Genomic DNA, 10,405 nt, shown 5'->3' with positions numbered 1-10,405 from the left:
TTTTTTCTTTCAGCAAGTGCTAGCTATACACTCGTAAGTATTAACAATTCTGCCATCACCTTTTTTTTTTTTTTCCCCAACATTACCTATCTCCCATCATGTGCCAAACACTGTACAAAGAGTTTTATATCTATTAGTGACTGGGCTATGCAGTGCCTAGACATTTGCTCAAACATTATTCTGGCTGTGTCTGTCAGTGTGTTTTTGAACAAGATTAACATTTGAATCAGAAGATGGGATAAAGCAGATTGCCCTCCCTAATATGAGTGGCTTTCATATAATCAATCAAAGACCTAAATAGAACCAAAAGTCCACATAAGAAAGAACGTCTGCCTGATTGGCTGACCTGGGACATCAGTCTTGTGCTGCCCTCAGATTACAACTATAGCATCAGCTCTTCTGGATCTCCAGCTTGTGGACTACAGACCTTGGGACTTCTGGGCCTCTGTAATCATGTGAGCCAATTCCTTTTAATAAGTCTCTTAGTTCTGTTTCGTAGGAGAACCATGCCTAACAGATGATTACAATGATCTAGTCCCTGTAAAAATATGTTAAGAAAAGACATGGTATCCTGATTTTAAGATGAAGAAAGTGAAGTATAGAAGGATTGAGGAACTCATCCGAGGACACACAGGGTGGAGTCCAAATTCAAACACAAGCACTCAAACAAAGCTCCAGAGTCTCTACTCTTAACTACTACACAACGTTGTACCCAATGCCCTCCCAGGTATACATTTAACAGCAGAGAGGAAGAGACGCAGCCTTAGCTATTGATGACATAATTCTGTAAATAATTATTTAAAGTTGTGACAAGCTCCACAAAAGGATATAAGACCATACAAGTGTAGAGAGTCTTGCCTGTTCTGGGGTTCAGGAAATACTCCTTGAAGAAATCCTATTTTAGAGAGAACTAAAAGGACTCACAGGACACTGAAACAGTATGTCCAAAGACGCCAGAATGGGAGGCCCACGTGGCTGATGTTAGTCGAGAAGTGAGGGGCATGTAACAGAAGTCTGGATGAGTCCAGGTGCGGTGGCTCATGCCTGTAATCCCAGCACTTTGGGAGGCCGAGGTGGATGGATCATGAGGTCAGGAGTTCGAGACCAGCCTGGTCAACATAGAGAAACCCCATCTCTACTAAAAATAAAATAAAAAATAAAAAAAAATTAGCTGGGCATGGTGGCAGGTGCCTGTAATCCCAGCTACTCGGGAGGCTGAGGTAGGAGAATCACTCGAACCTGGGAGGTGGAGGTTGCAGTGAGCCAAGATCGCACCACTGCACTCCAGTCCAGGTGACAGTGTGAGACTCCATCTCAAAAAAAAAAAAAAAAAAAAAAAAGTCTGGATGAATAACCCAAAGGCGGGTGACACTTGTACAGAGTTTTGATTTTTTGCTAATATCAATGTGAAGTAATTGAGGGGACTTAAGGGATGCAGAGCTTGTAATAGGACTGTTTGCATTTGGAAAAGCTTTCAGCTCCAGAGAGACGTGGATGAGAGTGGGGTAAGTGGGTTTAGCAAAGGGTGCTTTAGGAGCCATGGCTGTGGCTGAAGTGAGAGATCACACAGGCTTCCAGCAGTGCTCCTCAGTCTGTAGCGGGAATGTCTGTCCAGGTTTTGGGTTGTTTTGTTTTTAAAATTCATTCCAGACCAAGTGAAATATATTACATGCTTAAAAATCTCTCAACATCAAATTTCTATAAAAATTTGTAAATGTTTACTTTATATTTTGATAATTTATTGCCCCCAAACAACAACAACAACAGCAACAGCAGCAGCAATTTATAGGTTAGAATTAGCCCATGGATCACTATTTGAGTAGTAGACTAGATGGCTGCTTACATATTAAAATTAATTTACATGTTATTTACATATTATTTACATATCAAAATGGGTACTACTTAATGAATAATTAGATTGAAGGGTTTGTATTGAGACAGAGGAAATTGGAAAGAATGACAATTAGATTTTGGCACGAGCTATTGAATAAATTACAGAGTTCTTTACTGAACAGAAAAAATTGGGAAAGCGTGATTGGGCACATGTAGAAGGTGTAGATGTAGAGAAAAAAGAATGTATTCAGGGTAGAAGTATTGATTTTGCAATGACTGAAGATTTTGAGTAGGCAGTAGACTATATGAGTTTAGAACCCAAAACATTGATATTAACAAACAATACCAATAGTAATAAATAATAAATATTAATAATGAATGTTTATAAATAACACATAGCCCAGAAATAAGGCCACAAACCTATGCCCATTTGACCTTCAACAAAGCTGACAAAAACAAGCAATAGAGGAAAGACCCCCTATTCAGTAAATGGTGGTGGGAGACCTGACTAGCCATATACAGAAGATTGAAACTGGACCCCTTCCTTGCACCATATACAAAAATCAACTCAAGATGGATTAAAATGTGAACTATAGAAACCCTGGAAGACAACCTAGGCAATACCATTTCAGACATAGGAACAGATAAAAGATTTTTTTTTTTTTTTTGGTGACAAAGGCAGCAAAAGCCATAACACAGAAAAATTGACAAATGGGATCTAATTAAACTTAAGAGCTTCTGCACAGCAAAAGAAACTATCAACAGAATAAACTGACAATCTACAGAAGGGGAGAAAATGTTTGCAAACTATACATCTGACAAAGGTCGAATATCTAGCATCTACAAGCAACTTAAACACATTTATAAGAACAAAACAAACCCCATTAAAAAGTGGCCAAAGGACATGAACAGACACTTGTCAAAAGAAAACATACATGCAGTCAATAAGCATATGAAAAAAATCTCAGTATTACTGATCAATGGAAAAATACAAGTCAAAACCACAAAGAGATACCATTTCACACCAGTCAGAATGGCTACTATTAAAAAGTCAAAAAATAACAGACGTTGGTGAGGTTTCAGAGAAAAGGGAATGCTTATACACTGTTGATGGGAGTGTAAATTAGTTCAACCATTGTGGGAAGGAGTGTGGCAATTCCTCAAACAGCTAAAAACAGAACTACCATTCAACCCAGCAATCCCATTCTTGTGATGCACCCAGAGAAATAGAAATCATTCTACCATAAACACATATGCATGCAAATGTTCACTGCAGCACTATTCACAATAGCGAACATGGAATCAACCTAAATGCCCATCAGTGACAGATTAGATAAAGAAAATGTGGTACATACACACCATGGAAGCTATGCAGCCATAAAGAAGAATGATATCATGTCTTCTGCGGGAACACGGATGGAGCTGGAGGTCATTATGCTTAGCAAACTAATGCAGGAACAGAAAACTGAATACTGCACATTCTTACTTATAAGAACGAGCTAAATGATGAGAAGACATGGACACATAGTGGGGAATAATAGACACTGGGGCCTCCTTGAGGGTGGAGGGTGGGAGAAGGATGAAGAACAGAAAAATAACTATTGGGTATTAGGCTTAGTACCTGGGTGATGAAATAACCTGTACAACAAACCCCCATGACACAAGTGTGCCTATATAATAAACCTGCACATGTACCCCTGAACCTATATTAAATGTTAAAAAATAAAATACCTCTGTATATATGATAATTATCTAAGAAATGTAAACATTTAATTCTTACCACATCTTATGATATGTGTACTATTTTTGTGCCACTTCACAGATGAGAAAACTGAGGTATAAGCAAGATGAATAATTTATTTACTCAGAGTCACACAACTGAGAAGCAGACGCCCAGAAGGAGAAAGAGAGGCAGTCAGAATCCTACACACTATTTTGCCTCCAGAAGAAGCATGTAAATAAAAAATATAAATTTAGGTTATGAGGTTAGGTTTTCGAAGAGCTCTGTTTTAGCTTATGGGTAAATTGCAGAAGCTGGAACATTTTGTTGTTGTTGAGTTCTGGGGTTTCCAGTCTTTAGAAATGAAGATTAGTCAGACATGACCAAGGAGCCAGCTTCATAACATTTACCATTCCCTCTTATTTTTGGAACAGATAATTATATACTTCAAAGATGACATTTTGAAGAAAGTAAATCAGAAATAATATTCTTTTTCAATTGCTTAGCATCATTTTCACTCTTGATCTGTTTTATGAACATGTAAGTGTTGTTGAAGAAAAGTATTATTAGACCTAGATTAGCTTAACTATGTCACTTTACAATATGCAACAGTAGGTGGCTCTTAGTTAATAAGTAGGAAGGGTAATTTATAGCAGTTATCAATAGATACTGGAGGTGGTAGTAGATTCGGATGTGGGCTGTCAAAATCAATGCTTAAGCAATACCAGATAGGACCAGCCTAGGGGAGAGCAGATGTACAAGGCCCCAGATAGGCTGGGGGTCCAAACTAAAGTCCAGAGACAGGGGACCTTGACTCTAGGTGTAGACCAGCATGGATATAAGTCAAGAAGATCATCCTGAAATCCTTTCAAGAAAATGGGAGGCCAGATGGGTGCGCCGTAACCTGAAGCTTAAAATCATTCAAGATATGATATAACAATCCAACAAAAAACAGCATCTGGGAGATCCAAATAGCAGGCAGTCATGCTAAAAACAAACAGGCAAACAATGAATAAGAATGGGATATGTCAAGGGATTTTGTTTTTTTGTTTTTTTAGACAGTCTTGCTCTGTCACCAGGCTGGAGTGCAGTGGTGTGATCTCAGCTCATTGCAACCTCCGCCTACCAGGTTCAAGGAATTCCCTGCCTCAGTCTCTCGAGTAGCTGGCACTACAGACATGTGCCACCACACCCAGCTAATTTGTTGTATTTTAGTAGAGATGGGGTTTCACCATGTTGGCAGGATGGTCTCGATCTCCTGACCTTGTGATCTGCCCGCCTCGGCCTCCCAAAGTGCTGGGATTACAGGCGTGAGCCACCGCACCCAGCCCAGGGAATGTTTTTTAATCACTTTAGAAAGGCAGTAGTTACCAACACAGACTTTGTAATCAAAGAGCCTGGGTTGAAGAACCACTTGGCCAGTATTTAACCTTGGACAACTCACTCAAGTTCTGTAAACTTTACCTTCTTCTTCATAGGATTTATAGATGAATAACAAACCAATGTTTATGAAGTGTTTAACGTGATAGCTGGGTTGTGCTGAATAATCAGGAAATGTTAATTAGGGTGATGAACACCATAATGATGATGATAGGATAAGGTAGGCATCCTGCTTCTGAAAAATACTGCATGGTTTAACAGATAATATTGATACAAATATATCCTACTTTTCTTCAGTCTTTTTGACCAAATTTTTTTAACCTTTGGCTAATAAAATGAAAGTAAAATTTGATAATGTAAGACTATCTTTTTCAAATGAGTCTAGCTATAGAGAAATTACTGAGCCAAGCCTGAAAGGGAGAGTGTGCTAGAATTTTCTATCCTTTTATTGGGTAGGATGCAACATATTAATAATTGACACTGTAGTATCTCAGGCTTGGTAGCCTATGTACATTGGGTAATCCCCAAGTCCCCAATCTTTACCCTCACCCCAAAGCTGTATCATTTCTCTAAATATTACATGTTGGGTCTATAAGAACACCTGGGCTTTTATTCTATTTTCTGTTTGGTGTTGCAGTATCTGGAGTTAACAGGTTTCTAGCAGTGATTTGCTTAGAATTACTATTAATCACCCACCTACTTTACAGGGTAAACTGGATATGGAAATAATTAACCTGTATGGAATGAAGTGTGGGACCTGCTAAAAATGTGAGAAAATAAGGCAGTTGCAGGCCACACGAGGTGAATTTCACAACTGACGCTGCAAGCCAGTGTTGCAGTAGAGCTCTGGTGAATGGAATATGGAGAAAATTATTTCAGAGTATTGAGGACAGACAATAATACTGGCACCCAGCAGGGCTAGCTCAGCAGGCTGTCGAGGATTGAAAGGGGACCCTGAAAAGGGATAGAAAAGCTGGAATGCTCGTGTTGCTTCTAAAAATAATTTGTGAATATTTTAGCCAATTTATGAAAAGAGTCTGACACTTCTAAGCCCATTTAGAGTATAAGAGAGATACACTAATTCTGAATCTTTTCTGGACTCTGCATGGAGCTTAAGATTTACTAGTCAGCTAATTTCCATATAGAGACAATATAAGGGCAGCAAAACCTGAAAATGTGTTGTTACCCACATAAAGTGTTGAAATTGATAAAAAGGGTGTCAACTATGATTTTGGCTAGCTATGCTCTAACTTTTTTGTACACACACACACTCTTGCACACTCACACATATGGATACATTGTCTCTTTTTCTTTTTCTTTCTTCTTTCTCTTTTTTCTCTTTCTTTCTTTCTTTCTCTCACCCTTTCTTTCTCTCTCTCTCTCTCACACACACACACTTCCTACATATTTATGATGATTCAGATAAAATGCGAGGTCATTAGATCCTGTCTCTAGGTTCTCCCTTTAAGTGTCAGCCCCATAAATAAACCCGATTTCTTATGATAAATTGTATCAGAATAATCTTTTTTGTCAAGTTACTAGAATCGTGATTGAAAAAAAAATGTTATAGGCCTAGTATATCAGTGTTTAGAGAGGCAATGAACAAGATATTCATGTAGAATGGGAATGAAGATGGGACAAAATGATAAAAGTTCTGTGAAAGAAAAATGCAAATGAGTTAATACTACCTGGTTTAACAGCATACTCAGAGAATAACAATTACAGAGAACATCACTTAGTTTAGTAATCTGACAGAACTCAAGGTATGACTTCTTAGTTTGTTTGCACTGCAATAATAAAATGTCTGAGACCAGGTTATTTATGAGAGAAGAAATGTATTTCTTCCAGATCCAGAGGCTGGGAAGGCCACGGTCAAATCACCAGCAGATTTGGTGTCTGGTGAGGGTCTTCTTGCTCAGTCCGTACATGGCAGAAGGTGGAAGGACAAAAGGCTCTAGGGTGCCCTCTTCAACCTCTTATATAAGAGCTCCTTCTGCCCTCATAACTTAACCACCTCCTGAAGATTCCCACTTTTAAATACCATCACCTTGGTGATTAGCTTTCAGCATGTGAATTTTGGAGGGACACCCACGTTCAAACTAAGCATATGATCTGTGATATTTATTTGCTTTAAAATTGCAGACAACTTACTTAACTTTTCTAAGCCTCTGTTTCCTCAACTCTATAATAGGGCTAATAAAAGTAATAATGAAAAGTTTCTTCATATGGTGTTCCTAAAGTTTAAATAAAAAAAAAAAATCCTTTAAAGTCCTTAGCACAGACCTTTTTTAAAAAGAGCATTGCTTTCCAAAGAGAAATGCATCATCTTCAAAAGGTGTGCATTCCTGATAATAGATTGCATAGTTCAGAAGTCCTTTTCATGGGGATGATACAGAAAAGAGTCAAATATCAGATAGGTGGTTGGATGAAATGACTTTAAGATTCCTTACCTAGGATACTATCATTTTATGCCCAAATTATTTGGCAGTTGGGATTCGAGGGATCTTTTGGCAGATTTCAGGTGTCCTCCACTGGGTAGTAAAAGGCTAGGAGGGTTGCACAATGGAGCAGTTAGAAAGTCCTCCCATTCAAGTAAGAAACACCTCCACTCGAACTGCCTCAATTAATGAGAAAATACAATGATTTCAATCATAACAGTCCAATAATATATTAAGATTAGTTGATTTAGGGCTTCAGAGATAACATCTAGGAATTTTCTTATTGCTACTTCTACCTACGGAGTCAGTTTCATCCAAAAGTGGGTTTTCTTCATGGTCCTAAGATGGCTGCCAGCAACAAGTGGGGAATATGGTTTTGATTCACCTGAGCTTCTTCCTCTAACTGTCCTTCCCTTCAGTCCAGTTGAGCCATCCAAGGGTGGCTTACCTTCAGGAGATTAACAGTCGCCAGAGGATTTCGAGTCACTGACTGGCCTACACCAGTGAACAGAATCGCCATTGTGGGAAATGTATGACTATGAGAGGCAGAAGTCAAGACCTAAACCAGCACATGTCTTTAGAAAGGAATAAGAAATCAGTGAATCCTGCCAAGACAACCAGGCTCATTGTAGGTAATTACTTCAGAATTAAGAGATTAGGTAAAAGATAATCAATGCATTCCCTAAGACTAGGTGATCTATAGAATAAGGTCAGGGCAGGAAAAGAATTGGTCAAGTTCAGAAGGAAGCAGGGGAACATTACTCGAATGTTTGACTAATGTCTTTCCATCCTAATAATTTTTACATAAAAGTGAAAAGATTAAGGAAAGCTGTAAAGAAACTATGCAAGTTAAATAGTAATAGGCACTTAATAGATCATTTTTTTCAGTATGTATGATATGATTATAATAGGAAAACATTTTGCTGAGTACTCACTTTGTGATAGTGCTGAACATCCTGCAAAAATTATTTCATCAATAGATATTTTGGGCTAAATCAGTGAAAAATGAATGAACCAATGTGTTAATGAGAGACACCTATATAAAGAAAAAGCCATAAAATCATACCTCATTCAAGTTTTGCTTCTTTATATGATTGGTTAAAGAGGTTGTTAAAAATTAAATCGAATGTGAACCAAGTTGTGGAGAAGTCAAACAGAAGTCATGGGGAAAAATGTCTCAGTTTGACAAAAACACAACTTTACTGAAACCCAGATGAAGAGTTAGAGCAATCTGTGATAATTTAGAGGTAGTGAACATAATAATGCCCTATAGGCCAGGGGCGCTGGTTCATACCTGTATTCCCAGCACTTTGGGAGGCCGAGGCGGGTTAATCACAGGGTCAGAAGAAAGAGATCATCCTTGCTAACATGGTGAAACCCCGTCTCTACTAAAAAACAAAAAATTAGCCAGGCGTGCTGGTGGGTGTCTGTAGTCCCAGCTACTCGGGAGGCTGAGACAGGAGAATGGCGTGAACCTGGGGCGCAGAGCTTGTAGTGAGCCGAGACCGCGCCACTGCACTCCAGTCTGGGCGACAGAATGAAATTCTGTCACACACAAAAAAAATTATGATAAAAAAATGCCCTATAATATTTTATAATAGCCCTCCACAAAATAAAACCTTTCAGACCAGTTTTCATGGTGGTTAAAACCAAATAACAAAAAAGTCACAAGAAAAGTTTTATTAAAATACATGAATGTTTTTCTCCTTGGAAGAGTCAGCAAGGTTTTGCAATAGAACCTCAAAAATTCTCAGTGTCTGGGTCCCTATTTTCTAGATTTGTACTTAAATCTACCATATAACTATTATGTTCCTTTGTTATTCATATGGGCTTTTATTAATTATAATTATACCAAATTTGGTAAAATGAAAAGCAAAACATCAAATGAAGGCTGGATGTGCATTACATATAGCTACCAGCAATGGGCTCTGATTTTTTTTGTTTCCCACAGCCTCCATTCTGCCAGCTCTGGGGTTCTATCGCCATTTCTTGCCAAATTATATTTGCTCTCTGTCAATGTCCACTGGCAGTTTGACAAAGTGCTGAATCTGCAGAAACCATGGCATGCTGTGCAACAGCTCCCATAGCAGATTTCTGACAGATTTTCTTCCCCCGCAGTAATAAGGCTTGTGCTACATTTTGTGAACAGGGACATAGATTAGTTAATATTTCTAAAGCATTTTGAAGATGAAAAGTGCCATATACATACTGATTTTTACTAATAATTTCTCTTGCTGCAAGGATCAAAATAAGCCCAGGAACATATTAAGCCCTACTCACAGAAGCATTAACACTTTGCTAAGATTGTCAGAATGCCTGACAAAGACAGAACATTGCATTTGCCTTCACATTTGAAAACATTTGATAAAACTGACAAATCAATGTTCTGGGGAAAAAAAAAAAAAAAAAAAAAACCTCAGCATTTATCGCAGTCATAATTTATTTGAATCATGGATAAAGTGCTAACAGAGATTCTGTATATGTTGACAACGCTGTGGATAGTCACCTGAGAATTACATAGCACAGTCTCAATACTTAGTTCAAAATCCTTTAACTAAAATGATCATTTGTGTTTCTGTATGTTTATCTTTTATTTCACAGTTGAGACTTCACTAAACCAAAGGTTCCCAACTGACAAGGACAGGCCCAATTACTAAAAATGTCTCAGGTTAAAATGACCAATTCTTGACCACATCTCAAAGTACTAAATCTAAATCTTCAGAAATGAATCCAGAACATTTGTATTTTTAACAGGAGTTCCCATTGTTATGGCTTTCGAGTTGGGCATTAGAATCCTCTATTAGCTAATTCCTACACTTCTGAAAGAGTTTCTGGTTTCTGATAGCCTGTACTTCTTTCACTCTTAAACAGGAAGTTAGGTGTGGTTCCCTTATTTCCGAGATTTGGATTAAATTGGTTTGAATCATAGGAAATTGAAATTTTGTGGAATTTATGTATCTTCTTCCTACCACTGATTAACTTCTAACTTTTGAAAAATCTTTCTTTTCTTTGTGTCTTTGGTTATTTCTGTTTC

Source organism: Macaca nemestrina, chromosome 16 (genome assembly GCF_043159975.1).
Source record: "Macaca nemestrina isolate mMacNem1 chromosome 16, mMacNem.hap1, whole genome shotgun sequence".
Lineage (NCBI taxonomy): Eukaryota > Metazoa > Chordata > Mammalia > Primates > Cercopithecidae > Macaca > Macaca nemestrina.
Note: the sequence above shows the minus strand (reverse complement) of the source record.